Raw genomic sequence first — 9289 nt, forward strand, 5'->3', positions numbered from 1 at the left:
TTGATGTCACAATGCCGAGTGAGTTGGACAGTGGGTAGGAAGATTCCTAGAGGCCATTCTCTACATGCAGGTGGCTAGCAATGAGTTATCAAATACAGAGGTGACTGAGAACCATATAAATATATCCCAATGAACCCAAATTAAGTTGATCCCCAATTCAACTGCCCCTTAGCCAGATCCCAGAAGTGCCCACGGCCCCTCCAACCACCTCACATAAAGAAAAACTGGGACACAAGTAGTTGGAGTAGGAAGAACTAGCAATCTTAACTAGTTGTGGTTAAAATACCTTACCTTTGCAAATTTCCCAGGAACACAAAACCTGAACACATTGCAGAGGCCCCTCCCTGGGCCTGAGGAGAGACGATGATACTCAAGCTGCATTAGCTTCATGCTGAGTCCGCCTCCGGGTTGAGCTGAGATTTGAAGGAGAAAGTGAGGTCCTTGTGCTTAAAACCTCCCAGGCTGGTCAGGGTAAGGAGACTCCAGGAGTCATCACAAGAGAGACACGGGGCTGAGAGCCAGGGGTGGAGCAGGTCAGGGCTGGAGGGGTTCCCAGGGACCAAGGGAGTCCAGGGAATAGCCCTCGTATGGCCTCTGGCCAATGAGGAGCCATAAGCAATTGCATTTATGAGCTCACTTTCTTCTCACCCTGCATCCGGAAGCTGGGAGAAAGGCACTGTCTCCATGCTAGAGTTGACTGATAGTAAAGTCCAGCAGTTTCTCCTGGAACCAGAATGAACATCTTGATGCCTGGCTCAGAAACCCTTTGGCCCATAGACCCATGCTAGAAAGTTGCAGCAGGGAGCTGCCTCTCCAGAGCCGGGAACCAGGCGCCATGACTCGAGTGCAAATAAATGAAGAGCAAGAACCCACAGAACCTTCGCCATTCTTTGGCCTTGTTGAATCCTTTCCCCCTAACAGGCCCCAACGTGTGCTCTTCCCTCCACCTAACAGGCCTTCTTCATCCCCACCCCACTGCTTGCCTCTCCATCCCACTCCATGAAGTCCTACTCAATCTTCCAGACCCAACTCAAAGGCCACCACCTCTAGGGAGACAGCCTGGCACAGGTAATGGAAAGTGGATGACAAGAACCTTAGAGAATGAAAGAAGATGTATCTCCATTAAAATAACACACCATCGTATAAACACCTGTGCCTCTGAGTTCAGAGGTTGGGGACCCTCAGAAGTCTGGCTTAGACCTCCACTGGAGTGGAGTGGAGTGAAAAGATCAGAGGTTTAGAGTCCGTGAGATTTGGGTTCAAATCCTGACTGCCACTTATTCACGGTGTGACCCTGAATAAGTGATTTAACTTCTCTGCATCTGTTTCTTCACTTGTATGGTAAGGCTGATCATTCCTATCTCCTGTCTCCCAAAAGTTGTGAAGACCAAATAACAACATACTCGCTCACAGGCAGTGCACCGGATGACCAGTATTTGTAAGTTTCCTTCCCTGTCCCTGAAAGAATTTAAGGAGCCCATAGAGCATGGAGGTGGGATCGGGGGTGAAGATAGTGGGGAACAGGCACCACTGAGGGGAGACACACTCCCTTTGCTGCCCTGGCTGTAGCTCTGCTTGTCCCCTAATCTCCCACTGTCAGCCAGGGCTCAGCCTGCCCAGTCTTCTCTCTCTCCGCAGCCAGCCTGGGACAGCTTTTCTCAACTAGATTTACATTTTTATTGATTTTCTTTCTCCCTTCCAGAGCAGTCCCTTCCTCTGCTTCCCCTTTTGCTATAAAATGGGTTTACCCTGGGAAACAGCAGTTCTGGGGCCAGCCAAGAAGTGATGGTTCAAGGCTGGATTCATCCACCATTCACTCATTCATTCAACGAACCAACCAATCAACCAACCAACAAATCCCACATGGCTGCTCTGTGCCCCGGCAGCAGCACTGCTGGGGACACAGCCAGGGTAAGATACAGCAAACTCCCAGTGTAAGCTGACAAACTGACAAACGGTAACAAAAGCATGACTCGTCAAATAGGAGAAGGAAGAAGAGGAAGCCGTGAACTCTTCCTGGGGCCACCAGGAAAGGCTTCCAGAAGAGGTTAAATCAGAGCTGGCTTAGAAGATTAGGCAGGAAGTCCCAAGGTAGAGAAGATGGGAATGGGCATGAGAAACAACAGGATGAGCAAAGACAGGGAGGCATGAGAGAGTAAGGTGCGTCTGAGATATAACACAAGAACAATGTGGCAGGGGTGTACCGCATATGCAGGGCAATCAGGAGAGACTGGAGAGCTGAGGCTGGAGACACCAGTGGGGACCAAGCCTTGGGTTCCAGCTGAAGGCTTTGGATATCTTCCTGAGGGCAAGAAGCCCTTGAAGCATTGATTGATGGATTATTCCATTGACTGGTTATTTTAAGCAGGGAGTGACAGGACAAGATTTGTGTTTTAGAAAGGCTGCTGGCTGCACCATGGGGGCTTTGAGTGGAAAAAGGAAGCTGGAGGCCAAGAGCTCAGGCAGGAGGCTGGTGCACTAATCAAGGGGAGAAGTAGGAAGCCTTGAACCAGGTCAAGAGAGGCATCCTAGAAGTGGGGGCATCTAAGCTGAGTCTTGAAAGATGAGTAGGAACACACCAGGTGGAGAAGTTGGGAAGGGTGTCCAGGGAGAAGAAATGGCACAGATAAAGTGTCAGCATACAGAAAGCTCCCGGCAGGCTTGGGGAATTTCCACTGGTTCAGCCGGGCTGCGGTGTGGCCTAACAGAGAGGTCATGGTGAGGGATGAGGCTGAAGAATTGGGTCGGGGCCTTCAATTTCTCTCCGTATTCTCTGTCTCTTGAAGCTAGACTCAGGTGGGAGAGAAGAGGGACCACTTGCCACTTGTACAGAGGTCACTGTGTGGGGCTGCGTTGTGGGGCTGCGTTCCCTACAGACTGAGAGCCCTGGGTCAGGGGTGCTCCATACTCAAAGCAGACCTTTCCGTAGTCACAACACTTCGCATTTTACAAAATCCCCTCACACCTGATCTTCCAGGTTTCCTGGTGATGCATGTGGAAGGAGGATTTTATTCCCCATATAGTGGACAAAGAAACCACGGCCTAGAAAAGTGCAAGAATTTGTCCAAGGTCACTCAAAAGCCTCTCAAAACTCTGCTGTTTTTTCTGATACAACTTCTTGTCCCAGAATCATATATACACACTAGATGATGTAGTGGCTGCTAACTAATGTGGCTGGAATGAAAAAAAGGAGAGAAAACACATCAGAGAAAGAGACTGACTCCTCCAGTTCCCAGTTCCTCAACCTTCATCCTGCAGACATTCTAGCTGAGAAAACAGAACCAGGTTCCCTCTCCTCCGGAATCCAATAGACATGAGGGCAAATCCCAGATCCGCCACTTTCCAGGTGTGAGAAGTCACTGCCCTCATCTCAGCATCAGTTTTCTCATCCTCAAAATGGGAGAAACAAACTCCACCTTTCAGGGATGTTGTGAGGATTTAATGTGACAATATAGCACTATGGTAGTTAACTACTGCTGAGTAACAAACTACCCCAAAACTTAGCAGCTGAAAACAACACGCTTATTATGTCACACAATTTTCTGAGGATCGAGAACCCAGAAGTGGATTAACTGGGGGATTGTGGCTCACGATCTCTCATGAGGTTGCATTCAGGTGTCAGCCAGGGCCACAGTCATCAGAAGGCTCAACTGGGATCCACTTCCAGGCTCATTTTGTGGTTGTTGTCAGGCCTCTGTTCTTTGCTAGCCAGGTGGTCAAAGGGTTTAATTTTTATGCAAGCCTCTCCATAAGGGCACTCTTGCCATGATGGCTAACTTCCCTGGGAAGTGAATGAATGATCCACGGAAGAGAATGTGTGCTACCAAGATGGAAGCCACGGTGTCTTTTATAATGTAATCTTGGAAGTGATATACCATAACTTTTGCCACATTCTATTGGTCACACAGACTAACCCCGGTATAATGTGGGAGGGGAACACAAAAGGGTGTGAATATCAGGAGATATGGATCATTGGAAGCCATTTGGAAGTTGGTTACAAGTGGCCAGAGCAGTGGCTGGAACACAATAGGTACTTATTCATTATTAGCTGCTATTATTCTCCCAGTGCTCATAGACTGTCTGGGATAAGATCTGAACATGGAAAGATGAGAGAGCTTGGCAAAGTAGACTTGAATTGGGTGATGCTCAATTACATGGTAGAAGAGGGTGTGCTGGATGCGGGTGGAAACCAGGGCAGGCTCCCTGGCAGACGTGAAGAGGCCAGGGGAGGCCAATCCAGAGAGGAGACAGAGTAAGTATGGCAAGCACTATTGGTTGCCTTCCCACAGCCAATTCCCTCTTCCTTGTTCTAGTAGCAAGGTACCTAGCTGCAGGGATAATCCAAACCATTCATGGAAACGCCTTCATCTTCACCAGCAAGTGGTCTGAGAGTGGATGTGTGACCTCATTTTGGTCAATGAGATATAAGGGGATTGTCTGCTTGGAAAGATCCCCTCCTGGATAAGACAGTGGCATGAGAGAAGACCCTCTATGCTCCCATGGCCTTTCTTCCTGCTTGGGAAGACATGGTGCTTGGTGCCACATCAGCCATTTTGCAAGGCAGAGGAATCTCTCTCAAAGCTTAGAATGGGAAAAGCCTAGGTCGTTAGACACGGTTGAGTCACCAGACAAACCTGGATCCACCTTCCTCTGGTCTCCTTGTTAAGGAAGCAAAAGGTTTAATTAAGCCTCTTAATCAGGTATACTTTCACATGCAATCTAACTGATTCAATGAGCAAAATATTCCAGTTCCCTCTGGAGTTATTTTCTTTTCCCAAGGAAGACAGAGTGGAAATGTAAACAGGAAAGTGACCTGCCCTGGAAGGCAGGAGTCCTTGGTCTAACCCCAGCTCTGACTGAGTTGCTCTGTGATCTTGAGCAAGTACCTGCACCTCTGGACCTCCAATAATTATAGTTAATATTTATTGACTGCTTACTGTGTGCCAAGCACTCCTCTAAGAGCTTCCTCTGCATTATCTTATTCAATCTTTGCATCAACTATTATTCTCTTTATTTTATGGATAAAGAGATGGAGGCCAATATATTAGGTAATTTGCCCAAGGTTACACACGAAGTTAGTGCTTAGTGCTGGATCTCTGGATTCTGAATTCATGCTCGTCTCTCTCTAAAGCCCAGGCTCCTGACCATAGTGCTGTACTGCCTGGCAGTAAAAGGAAGTCTCTGGACAAAATGACCTTTAAGGGCCTTTCTGGCTCAAATATTCTTTGATTTGCTGTCCCATTTCTAGCTACATGATGAACAAACCAGCTTATCCTAGAGAAGAAAGAAATAAAGACTGTCTTTATCCATCTGAAAAGCTGTCATGTGAGTGGGAGATTAGACTTACTCAGTGTAGCTCAGAGGACATGAGCCAGACCAGTGTGGAGGCAATACAGGAAGAGAGTGCAGCTTATATAAGAGAGAACTTTCTATTTGCCATTCAGCAGGGGGTAGAGGTATGCACAGAGGTAATGATTCCCCTGTCATGAAGCTCATGCAAGCCTATGTTTGATAAACCTTTGACAGAAGTACTCCACTGAGTAGAGATGGGACTAAATGGCTTAAATGTTGTGGAAGAAATTAAATGGAATAATATGCTTGAATACTCCTGGCACCATAATTGATACAAATAGTGGGAGTCAATAAACTAGGGTTTCTTTTCCCTTTTGACACTCAGATTCTTGGATTTTAAGATTCTCTAATATGGACTTCTGGCTCTTTGTCTCTAGTGTTCTACAGTTCTATAATTTTAACACACTGTGTTCTGCCCTGCTAAGATGCTATGGTTTTAATAGTCTAACTATCCATGGTTGTGTGGCTCTAGAAGCTGAGCAGTCTCTGATTTTGTAACTTAATAGTCTCTAGCTTTAACAATCCAAGATTCAATAAAGTATCTCTCACCAGTTCCAGAAACACGAGGGAGTTGTTCCAAATGCTGTACTTCAGTGGCCTGGACATACATTAGGCTACTCCCTCTGCCCATCTTATCACTGCACCGCTATCCCCCCACCCCAGCCTCAAGCTCTCCATTCCAACTAACCCTCCTCCTTGATCTCTACACCATCCCCACTCTGCTATGTCCCCAAACACCAAGTAGGTACATTCACTCTCTATCTACTGGTGATTATTCATTGAACAAGGACCTTCTCTGTGCCTGGGCTTGTACTTACTCCAAAGGGGATATAGGGAATGAGAAGGCACGGTCATGATTCTCAGGAGGCCTAAGATCTAGGGACCAAAGTCTCTTGTTTTCCTTTAAGCTCAGTTCAAGCTCACCTCTACCAGAAAATTTTCCTTGATTAACAATATCTAGGGCAAATAACCTCAATCACGAGCACGAAGATCTGAGCCCTTTGGTTGGTTATTGTGCACATTTTAACTTATCTGTCCACCCTGTCTCCCTGATTATAATTGAGGTTTCCCCCTAAATCAAGAACATGTCTCCTTAGCCAGACAGATTTTTTTCAGAGGAAGACCATGTCTTCCACATCAGACTGGAGGCTCCATTTAGACATGGGTCATGCCTCCCTTATAGCATACTTGAGTTAAAGACAGAGTGACATTCCTCTGCTGGATTAATAAATTCTCAAATGTAGTTCATGACTCTATCACTGGACTGAGGATTTAATAAAAGCAGAAGCCAGATCTCCCTTTAAGATGGGGAAGTCCCCAAGGCCAAGAACTGGGCTTCCACCCTCATACTGGGGTCCAACTCCCTGAAAGCAAAGGGTCTAGGGCTTTTCCTTCTCTTCTATTTCTTCAATCTCAGCCAGGAGCTCCGGCCATAAGGGATATTTTCCCTAAAGAAGATGAACAAATGAATGGAAAAGGGAAGACTCAGAAGGGAGAATAGGAACTCAAGCCTCTCCCCAACATGTCCAGACCTTTCTTTGCTGTATCCTGGGCTGTCTCCTAAAAGCTGCCCTGCCTCTGCCCAGAGTGGTCCCTTCCCAGTTCCTCGTAGCAACTCAAGAGCAGTAAGTGAAGATGTCAGCACCTTGGACAGCGCCCAACCCATTAGAGTTCTGAGAGCGGCAGAAGCCAAGCTCTGGAACTCCCTTAGCCTCTGGGTGATGAATTTCCTCGTTTCTCAATTTGATTAAAGCCCAGTAGATAACCAGAGCGCCTTGTTCCTTTCTCTTCTCTCTTCCTGATGAACATAATTAACTCCATCAGGCTGGGAATACTTGCTCTTAAATACTGCCTGCCCAGCCCCCACTGCGTAACACATAATCAAAACATTTGGAAGACACAGGTTCCTTCCTGGGGAATGGAGGTGGGAGAGGAAGCTCTTCTTGAGATATATAGGGGCTGTGACTGGAGACTGAAAAACTGTGGTTGGGTAAAAAAAAAAAAACCTTGACCTGAAAGTCAGGAAATCTGTTCTGGCTTTGCCACTAATCTAGATACGATCTAGAACAAGTCACATGCCCTTTATGAGGCTATTTTTCCATTTGTAAGATGAGGATATTGGGCTGGAGGATCTCAAATGCTGTGTTCAGTACTAAGATTCTATGCGGGGGTGGGGGGAGTTTTAAAACATAAAGGGAAAGAGACTTGCCTGAGCGCACATAGCAAGTTCATGGCAAAGCTGGTTTTGAATTCATGGCTCCTGACTTCTACTTCAGTGCTATTCCGGTTGCACAGAACTTCCCCCTTCTTCCATATTACAGAATTTCTTGCCTGGCGATGAGGCTGGGGAAGTTGAAGACAGCTGGGATTGAGTTTATTGGTGCCAACAAAAGAAAATAAAATTTAAGATATGTGGAAATGCTGATGTCTCTGAAGAGAGCAGAGAACATAGTAGAAATAATTAAAATTAGGGGAAAAGGACCACCTGATAGAGACAGAAATTCAACCCTAAACTCAGAGAACCCCTTGTTACTTCTCCAAGGCCATCCAGCAATGCAACTGTAGAATCCTCTTAAAGAGAAAGGGTAAACTCTTATCCTGATTAAGTGTTGGGGGTATCCCTGTTAAGAGAAGGGAAAATATTAATCACCAAGTATGTATTAAGTTACTAAAGTGTGCCCAGTTCTGTACTAGGTACTTTAGCGGAGGTATAAAGAATAAGACATGACATCTCTCCTCTAGTAGGTTTTATGCTACTTCTTCTATTTGGAATTACATCCAATGCATTTATGTATGCCCAAATACTGTTGTTCTATTAAGGCCCAAACCAAAAGTTTACCCTGGTGGAAAGGCATCCATAACCTTATCCATATACCACTTCTCCCTCCTCTGAATCCCCAAAGCATTTTCTTTGTTCCTGTTTTACAGTACTCACCATCATCTGGCTTGTGGGCTCCCAAAGAGTGAGCACCTATATTTTACTCAGTTTTGAATCACTCAGAATACTCAACACAGATTTGAAAGGTAATAGAATCCCAGTAAGTACTGGATGGATGGATGATGAATATAGATGTATGGATGACTGGGAGAGGGAACAGATGAAGAGATATATGTATGGGTGGGTAGTTATATCGGTAGATGGTGGATGAACGGATGGATGGACAGTTAAGTACATGCTCAGATAGGCGGATAGAAATGTATAAATGGTTAAATGGGTTGGTAGGTAGGTAGGTGGATGGACAGGTGATTGAGTACATGAATGAATCTATGGGCAGCTGAGTGGAATGGTATGTAGGCAGATAGTGGGGATGGTGAATAGATGGATTAACATATAGTTGGATAGTTGTGTGGGTGAATGAGTCGATGGATAAGTACATGATTATATGAGAAGATAAATGTCAGCGTAGATGAAAAGAATTACAGGGAAGAAACATGGAGATGTTCCTAATATCACAAAGATCATTTTCATGGAGACTTTCCATTGTTTATGTCAGAAAAATGACAATGGGGATTTGCTGACTCTGTGCATAAGCTGAGTCAAAGGTGTGTTAAAGCCTCAAAAGATCTCAGGCAATTTCAGGCCTTATCAATGGAACTCTAATATCAAGATCAAAAAAGGTGACAGTCCTGCTCTGACCTGAGCTATTCACACTGCCCTGGAGTCTGTGTTCTGCTCTGTGCATCTGGAGAGATGATAATCTCCATGACTTGTCCACATAAGAGATAACAGTGAGGAGTAATATGTAAAGTCTACCAAATGAGGAACTGGTGAAAGAGCTAGGTGTTCATCCTGAAGAAGAGCAACCATCACGTCTCAGGATCTGGCTGGCTGTCCTGGGGCATGCCCTGTGGGCCCAGAGGCAAAACTGGGTCCCAGCAGAAGTCACAAGGCTGATATCTCAGCCCCATGTGAGAAAGACCATCATACAAGGGAAGG

Source organism: Callorhinus ursinus, unplaced genomic scaffold (genome assembly GCF_003265705.2).
Source record: "Callorhinus ursinus isolate GAN/ISIS: 27379988/994484 unplaced genomic scaffold, GSC_fseal_2.0 scaffold35, whole genome shotgun sequence".
Lineage (NCBI taxonomy): Eukaryota > Metazoa > Chordata > Mammalia > Carnivora > Otariidae > Callorhinus > Callorhinus ursinus.